Below are 14,669 nucleotides of genomic sequence, written 5' to 3'. Positions count from 1 at the left end.
CTGACCTAGGATATGCTCCCTCAATAGTACCATAATATTAGTAGAACCAAAGTATCATGGCTGGGTTAGAGCAGTGGTGAAATCCAAATTTTTTTATTACCGGTTCTGTGGGCGTGGCTTGATCGGTATGGTGTGGCTTGGTGGGCATGGCAGGGGAAGTTTACTGCAAAATCTCCATTCTGACCCCACTCCAGGGGAAGGATATTGCAAAATCCCCATTCCCTCCCCACTCCTGGGGGAAGGACATTGCAAAATCTCCATTCCCACCCCATTCTGGGGCCAGTCAGAGGTGGTATTTGCTGGTTCTCCAAATTACTCAAAATTTCTGCTACTGGTTCTCCGAACTGCTCAAAATTTCTGCTAGTGGTTCTCCAGAACCTGTCAGAACCTGCTGGATTTGACTCCTGGGTTAGAGCCATCTAGATCATCTCCAAGACCCTAGAAAGAAACTCAGTCAAAGGAATCCTACTTACCAGAAGGAAGCAAATTTTGCATCAAGTCACAAATAAGGAGTCAAAAAGGGTAGAACAACATAACATAGCAGCTTGCAGATCCCAGATTGTGCTAAGGCAAATATTTGTGACTATGTCCTTTGTTCATGGCAGCTCTTCAGGTAGATCATACTAGCTATCCAATGTCATGTAGGTCTGTACTACTTTTATTTAAAGCTATAGTAATAGAATCTTGCAAGTCTGGATGTGCTTTCCCCCCTTCTTTTTGCTTCTTTCTTACTCTTTTATTGTGCCTTTTGAATGGCATGTAAACTATAGTTTCAAGTGTTGTGAAATTGAGGAGTTTTTCATCATGTCTTCTGACTGCTGGTTGGTGGTCGTAAGTGCACTCCACTAGTCGTCTGCTTGTCTATCTTTGTTGTTGTTCTTATACTGTACATTGTAGATAACTTCTGTTTTCTTTTCTTGGGACTCTGGGTTTTTTGATTTACTTAAGATGTTTTGGAGGGCTTTGATTGGTTTGCATGCTACAGTAATGCCATGTGTTTGCAATGGTCTGTTGGTTGTTTCTGAGATGTTTTTGATGCTTTATCCTTTTCATAGCTTGGGTTGGTTGTGCTCTAGTGGGTTGAATAGTCAGGCACTTTTTGATAACATTGCATGGAAATCCATTTCATTGGAACATTTTGTTAAGGATATTGTTGTTGTGTTACCAACCAGCAGAGTGTAGAGCACAGAGAAACGTTGCTGAGAGCAATGAATAAGAGATGTGCAAACTGGTTTATCAAAAGTTTACTTTATAGTGAAAAAACAATCTCATAGTCTTTAAATCAATCCAAGTCTTTGCCAGTTAAATCAGTCCAGTGATACAAAAATCTTCTTACCACACAAACAGTAGTTGGTTAGAATAACAAACTCACTCTGGTTCACAAACCATGATGGTAGCAGATCCATCCAACGATGATAGCACAATGATAGCAACTCCTCACACTATGGTAGCATATCATCAATTGAATACATTACAGTACCTTTCTTAAATACGTTTACAACCAGTGATTATCTAATTACAGCATGACTCAGCATTACAATGAATCAGCAGTAAAACTTTAAAGTCACACAATACATATTCATATTAAAGTCCCAGAACATATATATTACCTGGACAACTTGTTAGGCTCAAACCATATCCTAACACATTTTGTATTTCCTTTTTCTGGTATTCTGATATTCTGGGTTGCTGGAGTGTGTTTCTACTCCTTCTGCTCATTTCAGTTCAAAATTCCCTGAACTTATCCCTCCCATCTTATGCTTGATCCCTAGGAATCATTGTAGCAGGAATAGGACAGATTTTTCCCATTTCATATTTATATTTTAATGCAAAAGTCAAGGGGCTCCAAGGTACTCCCAGCAACCAGAGTCTCCCCTATATCAAAATTACAATGAAGTTATGTGCATTGTGTCAGAGGAACTGAACAGTTAGACATAAATGAAGAGGCCTTAATCGGATAATTTGCCCATTTAATTAATTAATTAAATTTATTTATTTAGTTTGTCAAACATGTATGAGATAACAGGTATAAGTATAAACATGAATATGAACACAGGAACTGGATACAAATAAATGGGGACAGTAGGACAGGGACGGTAGGCATGTTGCTGCGCTTACGCATGCCCCTTACAGACCTCTTAGGAATGGGATGAGGTCAATAGTAGACAGTCTAAGGTTAAAGTTATGGGGATTTGGGGATGCAGCAAGAGTCAGGTAATGCATTCCAAGCATTGATCACTCTGTTGCTGAAGTCGTATTTTCTGCAATTGAGTTTGTAGCGGTTTACCTTGAGTTTGTATCTATTGTGTGCTCGTGTATTATTGTGGTTAAAGCTGAAGTAGTCATTGACAGGTAGGACATTGTAGCAGATAATTTTGTGTACTACGCTTAAATCAGACCTTAGTTGTCCAAGCCCAAAATTTCAAGCCTGGTGGCATAAGGTGTTTCCTTTGTAACTGACAGCAGAAGCCCTAGTCACACAGATAGAATTCCTTTTCAATACTACTACGTATTTAGTATTTTTACCTATGGGAATGGTCATCAATCCATATGTTGGTAAAGGGGAATTAGGCAAATAGTTGGAGGATGATCTACTAATGGCTATATTCACCACGCAGTTTACATAAGAGTAAAAAGCTGATCATCTGAAATACCTCAGTTTGTACAGGTAAACTGCAGAGAAGGGCTATTACTGTTCAGTTCAACATGGGGATGTTCCATGTTGTACTTCTAGATGTAACAAGTTGCCATTATATGTCACACAATATAGTATTGGCCTGATTTATCTTGGCTCATATTCTTAGATGCCAGGACAGAGGTGGGTTTCAGCAGGTTCTGACCAGTTCTGGACAACCGGTAGCAGAAATTTTGAGTAGTTTGGAGAACCAGTAAAAACCACCTCTGACTGGCTCCGCCCCCATCTATTCTCTGCCTCCCGAGTCCCAGCTGATCAGGAGGAAATAGGGATTTTGCAGTATCCTTCCCCTGCCACGCTCACCAAACCACACCCACCAAGCAATGCCATGCCTACCAAGTCGCACCCACAGAACCAGTAGTAAAAATTTTTGAAACCCACCACTGTGCCAGGATTAGAATCTGGGTTTTTCTACATACAGAGTATGTGCTCTATCATTGAGTTGTGATCTTTATACATACTTTTTTAATTAATGGTTTTAATTACAATAGTAAAAATGAATATAAATTAAACTTTAAAAAATAGTAAGAAAAATATATAGTAAAATGCAATAAAAAGAATATGGTAAAGAAAAAGAAAAGAAATATATAAAGAAGAGACTTCCAAATTTCATTACGTGTATACAGACATTTAGTAACTCTTTCCCCATTAAGGTTATAAAACAATCTCTCTTCCCTTTAGAGATAAGCTATAAAACACCAATTTTTTAATCTCAGCACCAGCAGAAAGACCATAAAGGGCTGCCAGAACTTTGCAAATAAATATATTATTTTAACCTTGATCAAAGAAATCAACTTTATTTTCCTTTCATTTTTAACTGTCTTAAATTCTAGTTCATTTAATATTGTCATAGAAGTTGATTTCTCTACAATTCTTCTTTATCTCACAATATAGACTTCTTCAAGGATTTAGCAGGTGTCAATCCCCAAGCTCAAAGCAACAAAATGAAATCCAGTTGAGTTCAATCCTTTATGTCCTTGCTCTTAATGGATAAATTCTTGCCAACCTAAAGCTATAACCCAGCAGGCCCCAACCTTTTTGGCTCCAGGGACTTGTTCAATGTAGAGAGTTTTTTTCCGTGGACCAGGGAGTGTGGGGTTGTACAGATGGGGCTTCATTTGTTTGTGTGACCCAGTTTCTGGCACACTGCGGATTGGTAGTGGTCCCTGGCCCAGGGGTTGGAGACCTCCTGTTCTAATCTACTAATTATATCCTAAGAGATTCTAGGGTGTGGCTTCCCTAAACTTCTTCCTCATTCCCTCATTTAGCTTTGGACTGTGCAGTCTCTTAATCTGAGCCTCTTTCTGATTAGATTTACTGCTTCCTTGCTGGGAAACTTCTGTGCTGCCAAAACTCCTAACCACTGATTCTCCAGGTGTACATTCTGTCACATCAAGACTTTTTTGTAGATCCAATCAGAAACCATTTCCAGGTCATTCTTTTGGTTTGTCATTGGTACTTCCCCTTTAATTTTTAAAACTTAAGCTAGTTTCTTTTATGTTTCCAATGCTGTAACATCTTGAGTCATTTTGTAAATCTCACTTAGCCAATATGAAAAGCTGATTTGTATTTTTTTCTTTCTACTTAGAATATTTAGTATTCTCTTCAGTATTCCCAGTTTCTAAAATAATAAATTCAATTGTTATGAGCCAGGATAGCCAAAATAACTCCATAAGAAGCATTTATTTTTCATAGTTAATTCCAAAATCTTATTGTAAAAGTCAATATTCCAAATTTAACTGGACCCTTAATTCATTTGCAATTTCTTTAGTTCAAAATCTTAGCTTGTTGTTTACTTCAAATTCTTTAAGTTCTTCAGTTTAACTTAATTCATTAATTAATTTTCCTTTGTTCAGAGTTGAAGCTAAACTCACCCATGGTTTTTCAAACTTGTCGTTCCAAAGGTCTCTAATAGTTTTTAAATGGTTATAGGCAGTAGTGGGTTTCAATTTCATTCGCTACCAGTTCGGTCATGGACGTGTGGGTGTGTGCACTGCTTCTGCGCATGCACAGAGACTTCCAGGAGGGTGGGCAGAGCCTCCCGCCACCACCACTACCAGTTTGCCCGATCCAGGGTGAACCAGTAGCAACCCACCACTGGTTATAGGCAATTTCCAAAAGTGATCAGAAAGTGAAGCTTTGAAAGACTTAGGGTCTTTTAAAAAGCTCTGCCATGGTTGCAAGCAATGTGGCTGATTGCATCATCTCCTGGCACTCAAACCCACAGAAAAACCACTGTGCTTTGGTCTCCTCATGAGGAGCTGCTGTTCAGAACACATATGAACCATTTCCCCTCCTCTTCTTGTCTGGAAAAGTTCTGAAGAGCCAGTGTACTCACTAGTCCTTTGGTCTTTGCCACGGTTTTTTGGCTGTACTTTCATGGAGATATCTTCATTCATTCTGTCCAGACTTGCTAGAATAATGTGGATCTGCAAGTTCCACAACCTGATACCAGTCTAAAAATACCACAGAAAGAGTTAATAATACAATGATTTAGTGATCTTACTACTGCCATGGCTTGTTATCCATATCTTTTTGCATAATCCTCCTTCCTGTTTTCAAGAATGACTGTTTTACAAAGTAGAAAATGTTATGAGTGAAGATGCCCCAAGATAGAAAATAGCATTTCTATCCAATTCAGGCTTTAAAGGACCCTCCCCACCCAAAAAAAAACAGTTGATCTGGGTTTGTGGCAAAAACCAGTGAACTGCTGCTTAGCTGACATTTTAAGAAATTGAGTTTGAAATAAGACCCATCCTATAAATGATTGTGTTAATTTCATTTTCATGCAGAAAAAATTCATGTGAGTGGACAGCGAAAACATTACAGATCATTGCAAATATAGACTAATGACTTGCAAGTTGTATTATTCCTCTTCACAGTATTTTTAAGTCACTGAAATTGGACTGCATTAATGGTCCAGTTATTGAATGTAAGCAAATGTAATTCTACAAAAGAAAAAAAAACTGATGAAACAATTTCCAGCCAGAAAGGCATGAAATGTACTGCTAGATTCTCCTCCCTTTGGACATTTTGGTAATCCATTTATACTTTTTTGCAGTTTTGCAGCCAATCCTGGTCTGAAGGATTTCCTGATCTCAAGAACTTCCACGGGGATGGTTAAAAAATAAAAGTCAAGATGGTAACCACAACATGGGACTGATGTTTTGCCCAAGAGAGAGACTTACCTGATTTCCTAAACAGAGAATCTCTCTAAGGAGGAGGCTGACTGCCAATGCCATTTTCTGGACTGGATATAAGTAAGAAAGTGGAGAATGTCTCATGTTTATTTCTGGATTTATCAGCAGTAAAGCAGGATGCAATGGACAAGCTCTATGATTGCTCTCTTTATTTATTTTTCCAATCCAAAGAAATGCTAGAAAGAAATTGCATGAAGAAGCTCAGTACTCCATTCATCTGTGCGTCTTTCATTCCGAGTCTCCCCACTTTTCCTTCCTGGTCGTATGTAGGGAACAGAACTGTTACTATTAGAATTCCAAATGCAATGCTCCTTATGCCTTCCCTAATTTCTTTTAAATTAATTTTGGGGAGGCAGTCAAAGACTTACAGGGTGAAGAGATGATGCAGCAATCTCATCCCTTCATGCAGGTGGTCAAGAATTTCCAGGACAGGAAATGATATGTTATGAAGGGATTGATTCCTTGGATGTAGTGAACTTTTAAAAAGCTTGACTATGTTGCCTTTCTACATCCACTTCCTTTGGAGGTGGGAAATTGTTCCTTTACGTCTTGGCATTTTGCTGCAAACATATCGAAACATGTTTTCCAAGTGGGGAATGGACTGAAGAGGCTCTCAGCCTGGAGGTTGCTCCTTCCTATATGGGGACTTTGTGCATAGAGTCTGTGCACAAATATAATTTTGAGGTTGCTATTTTTGGAGTATGATCAGAGAGGTTTTCACTCTGGGTTTTCAAATTCATGAGAAAGTGGTGAGGGTAAAAGAACATATTGCTGAAGCATTATGGATTATCACTACTAAAATAGTGATGCGGGTATTTAGGGGAACAGAGCAGAGGTGGGTTTCAGCAGGTTCTGACCAGATCTGGAGAACTGGTAGTGGAAATTTTGAGTAGTTCGGAAAACCGATAGTAAAAATTCTGACTGGCCCCACCCCAGTCTATTCTCTGTCTCCCAAGTCCCAGGTGATTGGGTAGAAATGGGAATTTTGCAGTATCCTTCCCCTGGAGTGGAGTGTGAAAGGAGATTCTACAGTATCTTTCCCCTGCCATGCCCACCAAGCCATGCCACACCTACCAAGCCACACCGACAGAACCAGTAGTAAAAAAAATTGAAACCCACCACTGGAACAGAGACAGATAGGGCTGTAAATACATAAATGAAATCTTCTCAAAGCTGCTGAATCAAATATATGCTTCAAATATTGACTGGGATCTGACCTCCATCTTGGAGAAGGCTGTCAAAGAAACTTTGCATTAGAGCTGTTCCCTGCTATTCATGCTATCTACCATCACCTGGATGGCCATCATGGAGGCTTAGATTGCCAATGCTAATTTTAAAGCTGTTCAGCTCTGAACCAAATTGACTTTGACATATTGATTTTTCAGCAAAACAGTGAAATTGATATTGATATCTTGCAAGACAACAACACAGAGAGGTGATTTCTTCATAAATAGGCCCCAATCTTCTAAAAATCAGAGGTTATATGTCCATGGGGTTGTGCTATTAATCAGAGCCAAAGCCCATTAAATTTAGTATAATTTCTCTAAAGTGAACGTACTGATAAATCAAGAAAACAAGTCAAGAAAACAAAATTGTTTATCTTTGTTTGGGGAAGGAGTCTTTCTCAGTCCTGTTTCTTCCAAAATAATACTCTGTATTCACAAATCAAAATGATCATTTTCATATCCGAATGGTTGATATATAAGATGCCCACTATGGATTTCTCTGAGACTTGAAGGCAGAATAAAATAGACTTCAAAACAGTAGTTGCACAGCAGCATCGAACAGAATCTACTAACATTTATCTCTGGTTGAAAAAAAAATTACATATCTACATTTGTTGATGAAATATGCATCTGAAAAGAGTGAAAGCAGGATTGAAGGGGGAAAAAAATAAACTAGTTATTTTTTTACAAGCCTGCATGGCAGAACATTACATTAAAGAGATTGTTATCAGGAAATGTCTTAAAACAAAGACATCTTGTTTACATTAAAGCTGTATTTATTAGGAGAGAGCCAGCTTGGTAGTGGTTAGAGCAGTAGGCTAGAAAATGAGATCTGGAATTCTGGTCCCACTTTAGGCACAAAACCAACTGGGTGACCTTGGGCCAGTCACTCTCTCAATTTTAAGAAGAAGGTCAAAGCAAACCACTTCTGAATCTTGCCAACAAAATTGCAGGGACTTGTCGAGACAATTGCCAGGAACCAAGGAGGGAGGGAGGGAGGGAGGGAGGGAAGGACGGAAGGAAGGAAGGAAGGGAAGGAAGGAGGGGGGGAGGGAGGGAGGGAGGGAAGGAAGGAAGGAAGGAAGAAAGGAAGGAAGGAAGGAAGGAAGGGAAGGAGGGAGGGAGGGAGGGAGGGAAGGAGGGAAGGACGGAAGGAAGGAAGGAAGGAAGGAAGGAAGGAAGGAAGGAAGGAAGGAAGGACAAGCATAGAAAGATTTTGCACATTAGGAAAAGTTGTGAATGAGAGCAAATGCAGATTTGTGTTTTAACATCCATTGGAAAAATAATAGACTAAGATAATACTTAGTGACATCTGTATGGAAGAGACCAGAATAAAAAAAAATTGCAATGTGTGGGTAATGATGCAAGACATACCCCTTTCGAATGGGGGTACAATATCAATGCATGTACAAAATGGACTAAGTTTGCATTGCAACACTTTGTCCATCACTGTACTGATTTTGTCACCCTCTGATTCTGCTGATAATGTCTTACTGGGCAACATTAGTTTTATCCTGATCCGGATATCTCTAACCGTAAATTACAGCAAATATTATGAATACTTACCTGCCGTGCCATTCTGTTATGAAATTGAAGGTTATGACTTGAGCAGATTGGGTAGCATTTTCACCTTTTCTCAAATCACAAATGAACGTACAGTAGGAGAAAACCCGATGGATGAAGCTGCTTAATGCCTGTGACGAAGCATCAAGGTTATCAGAATTTAAATCAATTAAACACCTGTGCCAAGGAAAGATACATGCTATTTATTTAATTGTCATTTAATTTATTCAGTTATTAGCTGGAGCTGAAGCAAAAAACAAAAAACCAAAAGCACTGTAGGCTGGCACTAAAACCCAGGAGAGCAAACCTACAGAAACAATTGTTCAGGAGCTAAAAAGCTTAGGTAGAGCTTGAGTAGAAGTGCTTCAAGTAACTTCCATAAACCTCAGCAGATCTTTTTCTTTCTTTCTTTCTTTCTTTCTTTCTTTCTTTCTTTCTTTCTTTCTTTCTTTCTTTCTTTCTTCTTTTCTTTCTTCTACTTTCCTACCTCATTAAGTTACTATGTAAAATATATTAAAATATGAATGTATATATTATATAATAAAATGTAAAAAACCAAGCTTTGAGGATTAAGAAAGATAACACATCAGAACAAGATCCATATAAAAGTAGAAGAAGAATCTGTATATGTTTACTGTATTCTTAATTTTAATTTATATTTCCCTCTTTTTTTTTGTATTCTGTATTTTACTGCATATTACTGCATTGTTAAAACTGAGTACATGTTTGAAAAGACAAGCAGGATTTGCATGGAATAAAATAGAAAAAGCATGCAGTCTTAACTCTGGGTTCAAACTAGCATTAGGGGAATATAACGTTTCATTGCCAGAGAAATGTAACCATGATTTATAAAATAAACCATATTTTGCTAGGTTTCCATAACACACAAAGGCATACTTCAATTTATAAACTGCAGTGGCTAGATTTACACCAGTGGTGGGTTGCTACTGGTTTGCCCCAGATCAGGCGAACTGGTAGCGGCGGCGGTGAGAGGCTCCGCCCACCTGCCCAGACGTCTCTGCGCATGCACAGAAGCGTCGTGCACAAGAGAGCGTCCACGCCACAATCAAACTGGTAGTGGCCAAAATTGAAACCCACTACTGATTTACACAACAAATTATTAAAACTAAAAAAAAAACCATTATGGCAACATACTAAGCCAGTGTTTTTAGGCCTTTAATTACAGCTCACAAACTGACATTTAGGCTATAATCATATGATATACTAAGCCATCAAATTCACTTAATGCTATCCTAAGCCACCTCCATCCACTACCAATCTTGCATAGCTCTTTGATCACAGAGTCATACTTACTATGTCTCTTTAATTGGAATTTGAAGTGGAGACATATAAGAGATTTCCATATAATTTTCCATAAATACCAAATGGTAGCTGCACGGCATGATAACCTTCAGATTCTTATGAAACAAGCCTTTTTGGTTGCCGATATTTAGATACACAGCCTTTGGTGGCGAGCCTTAGATTGACTGAAGTGTTGTGATTCCAGCTTGGGTTTAAATACCCGACAGAAATCTAGAGCATTGTGCAGAGCCAGGCTCAGCAAAAACGAAGCTACAGGTAGCCCTCGCTTACTAATTGATAGTTGGGACCAGGAAGTCTGTCACTAAATCAGGGGTCACCAACCTTTCGAACCTCAGGGACCACTAAATTCATAATTTTAAATGCCGCGGATCACTAATATGATCTGCATAATGACTAGCTGGGTGGGCATGGCCAGCTCCTCGCCTCCCCCATGGGCTCCTTAGGGCCCCAACAGGAAGCAGTTGTTGGAGCTAAGCAGCCGCCACCAGAAAGAGTTGGCAAAACAGCTCAGTTCAAATTGGATCTGACCGAGAAGGAGGCTCAGCAGAAGCACCTCACTGAGGACTACGAGCATAGGCTTTCCAAATAGAGGGAAGACCTGCGGGAGTGCAAGGCCAGGTACCAGCACCCTGAGATGGTCAGCCAGTTCCAGGCCATGATGCTCTCCCACTGGAACAAGGTCCTCCGGCTCTTTGCCACCAGCGACACTTCCCTCCAGCCTTTGCCCAAAGCCCCGCACTAGGAGGCCGAAGCAGACCCCAAGTCAGAATTTCTGCCCCGCTCCAACCAACACAAAAAGACCTCAAAGGGGGAGACTCTCTGTAGCAACACAAATGTTCATTGCACGTATCCATCCCAGGGGCTGTAGTTTGAGGACCGCTGATTTAGTGCAATGTTAAAAATGCAAATAATTTTTCTGTGGACCACCAAAATTTTCTCGCGGACCACCAGTGGTCTATGGACCACCAGTTGGTGACTGCTGCACTAAATGATATAGTTTTAAGGTATGATGTCAGATGACTGCACCAATGTATGGCAGCAGTTCCAGCAGTCCCATTCGCTGTGGTTAGGCAACTCCCATATGGATGCAGCACCCAATAGTCACATGATTGTCATTTGTGATCCCCTGTCCATTTTCACATTCACTTTGCTTGTTGGAACTTGGCAATGAAGGTTGTAAATTGGTGATCATGTGACGGTGGGGCACTGTGATGTTGTAATTGCAAGCTGGTCGCCAAGTACCCAAATCGCAATCACAAGACCAAGGGACACCGTGATGGCTACAACTACGAGGACCTATTGTAAGTAGCCCTTGAACTTTGAATGTTCAAGTTCTGGCAAGAATGGATGTGGAATTTGAAAGTTGCCAAGGTTGAGAATCATTTATCTAGATTTGCATATTGCATTGAGCTTGTGAATCCAGCCAATGGGGTTTATAAATCATAGTCTTTGATTAGTCAACCAAACATAGTTTCTTCTGTTATGCAAATAACAGAAGCATTGTAGCAGTGATTTTCTGTTCTGAAAGAAAGCATCTCCCCTGCATCTCAGACAGAGCTCTTCTTTCTTAGACGTATGCAGTGATGAAATATAAAATTTGTTACTACCAGTTCTGTGGGCGTGGCTTGGTGGTGGTGGTGGTAATGTGATTGATGGGCGTGGCCAACTTTTTGTTAAAAAAACTTTTAAAACCATTTTTTTTACAACCTCTTTGGCTGAAGAGGTTGTAAAAAATGCCTTTAAAAGCCTCTGACGATCCCAGCTGAGTTGCCTGATTGTCAGAGGCTTTTTTTTCTTTTAAAAACATTTTTTCTACAAAAATGCTTTTAAAAGCCTCTGACGATCCCAGCTGAGTTGCCTGATTGTCAGAGGCTTTTTTTTCTTTTAAAAACATTTTTTCTACAAAAATGCTTTTAAAAGCCTCTGACGATCCCAGCTGAGTTGCCTGATCGTCAGAGACTTTTTTTTCTTTTAAAAAGATTTTTTCTACAAAAATGCTTTTAAAAGCCTCTGACGATCCCAGCTGAGCCGCGCGATCATCAGAGGCTTTTTTTTTTACTTTTAAAAGCATTTTTTCGGCAAAAAAGGTTGCAGAAAAAATGCTTTTAAAAATAAATAAAAAAGTCTCTGATGATTGCGCGGCTCAGCTGGGCATGGGAGGGGGGCAGGGATTTTTGCTACCGGTTCTCCAAACCACCCGTTGCCATTGCTACCGGATCGGGCGATCCGGTCCAAACTGGGAGCATTTCACCCCTGGATGTATGTTACCTTTGGACTGAAAACATCCAGCACTGGATTTGACATACTGTATAAACACGACTTTCTCACATCATGGTATTGATATTGGGGCCATGTTCACAGGATTCAGTTGGCTATAAAATCTCAACTAGAGAACATGTGCATGCTACCACTTTTCCATACAGAAATCTAACACGTCAGGTTTGCTGTTTCATGGAGTATGTTGAAACTCTAATGACCTCTATCTTGGATTCCTTTTCCTTGGGTTTTTCTTGCAACTCACAAACCCGAGGGGGTCACTCCTATGCATTCAATAAACAAAGCATTTAAAATAAATTTGCTTAGAGTATTGTAGAAGTTGCTTGGTTACTGTTATTTTCCCCCAGTATCTTTACATTGGATTCGCTGTGTGTGGATGGTGAAGATTAGGACTATTGCTAAGAATGGTGACATTTTCTGCTCACATGTAGAAAAGAAGCTTTGTCACTGTAACTCTTTTTTCTAAATAGCAAAAAACTGTGAACAGCATATTTAATTTCCATAAGCAGCTTTGAAAATATAAAGGGCAGTTTATTTGTTTCTGATTAAAATGATTAATCGGAACAGCCTGAAGCATGAAATAAAGCAATGGAGCTTCTTTTCTAAACAATGCAAACAATTCCATCATTCATGCATTGATTCACTGTGGATAAGGCTGAATGCAACAAAATGTTGGTAGACTCAAATATATAGATACAGGAATTAATTAGTAACCACACAGCAGAAGAATCCTATGGAAGCAAATGAAAAGTATGCACATTGGGACAAAATATTACACACACACACACACAAACACACACACACACAATTCGTGTATACACAACTCTACAGACCTTTTTTTTCCAGTGCAAGGAGATGTTTCCCATAAGTGTCTCAAGGCTGACAACATTGGGGAGATTGCAGTTAAGGGGAATAGGACTGAATTTGTCATTTTTGGGGGGCATTCACAATCACAGGCGTCTATAACTAATTTACAGTGGCATCAAAATGACAATCGTGGCATTCATGAAGTCATGGCACATATGATCCAATCATGTGCTTTAAACAGAAAATCTGGTTGAAAAACATAAGTTGCATCTTTTGCATGATGATATCACGGTGCACATGTATGGGTAGTATTTTGCTCCCTCCCCCTTGCCATTCTATAGATGATGATGAACCCCTGCTTTCTACTAAACAGGCAGATCTCATCATATTGCCATCACAAACACACTTGTCTGTCTCCAGCAACTGAATTTCCAAGAGCTCTCACCTTCTGTGGTGTATCCTTGGCATGGGAAGACAGCCAAGTTCACACTCTGTAGAACAGGCATCGGTAACAAGCTGCAATGACATCAAAATGATGACACAGGCATCATGGTATCATTGCTCACATAATGCAAGTGCGTCCCGGTGTCCTAACATTTGAAACAACCACATAAAAGTAAAGCATGATATGTCCCAAAGGTCCTTTTTCAAGAGGCAACTGGACTTTCTTGTTTTGCTTTGAAGATATTTTGCTTCTCATCCAAGAAGCTTCTTCAGCTCTGACCAGATGGTGGGGAGAGCTGAAGAAACTTCTTGGATGAGAAATGAAACGTCTTCAGAGCAAAACAAGAAAGCCCAGTTGCCTCTTGAAAAAGCACCTTTGGGACAACCATGACCTGGTTGACTGAGAATCTCCATAGACATAAAGCATGACATATGCCACCATTTGTTTCCCCTTCTTCTTCTTTCCCTATGGCATTCTGTGCTTTAATCATATTGTGCTTTGTTTAGTTTGGGCTTAATTGTGTTGTGAAAACCAAAGTAACTGTAACTGTTAGTATGTAAATCATAGCTTAATATGTCGTGTTAGCTGCGGCTTATTCAGTAAAATCATAAAATTAGCTATAACGTAGCACAATGTCTAAACTCAAGACATTTCCACCGAAGTCTGTTCAGCTAATCCAAAATCAGTATCAGATTGGCGTGACTGGTGTATAATCATATCTCATTGACTTTATTTGCAACTGAGCTGATTTATTTCTGGATAAGCTGCAATGCGTCTCAAACAGAACTTTAAGCCATTCTCCTTTTGAAATGCTGAAGGTTGAACAGGATGTGGGAGGGCCAGCTTTCGATTGGCAGGAGCTCTCCTATCACTTTGCCCCCAGGGCTCTTAGTCCTCCACTGAAGAAGAGCCATCAAAGCATCACAGATGACTTGAAAGAGAGAAGAAAGTGTCTGTACAGCTTTGCAGCTCTTCCTCTATAATAACCTTTCTAACTTGGGGGTGGGGAGAGAATAAAGCCCACAGTATGATCTAAAAACTTGACAAGGGTGAAGGACTCTGAATGTTGTTTCTTCCCTCTCCTATTGGTCAGCTGCAGGGAACACTGATTGAGCTGCCTTCAGGATTTAGGA

This window comes from Pantherophis guttatus, chromosome 1 (assembly GCF_059756535.1).
Source record: "Pantherophis guttatus breed Tessera chromosome 1, ASM5975653v1, whole genome shotgun sequence".
Taxonomy (NCBI): Eukaryota; Metazoa; Chordata; class Lepidosauria; order Squamata; family Colubridae; genus Pantherophis; species Pantherophis guttatus.
The sequence above is the reverse complement of the archived record's forward strand: the minus strand, read 5'-3'. Positions refer to the sequence as shown.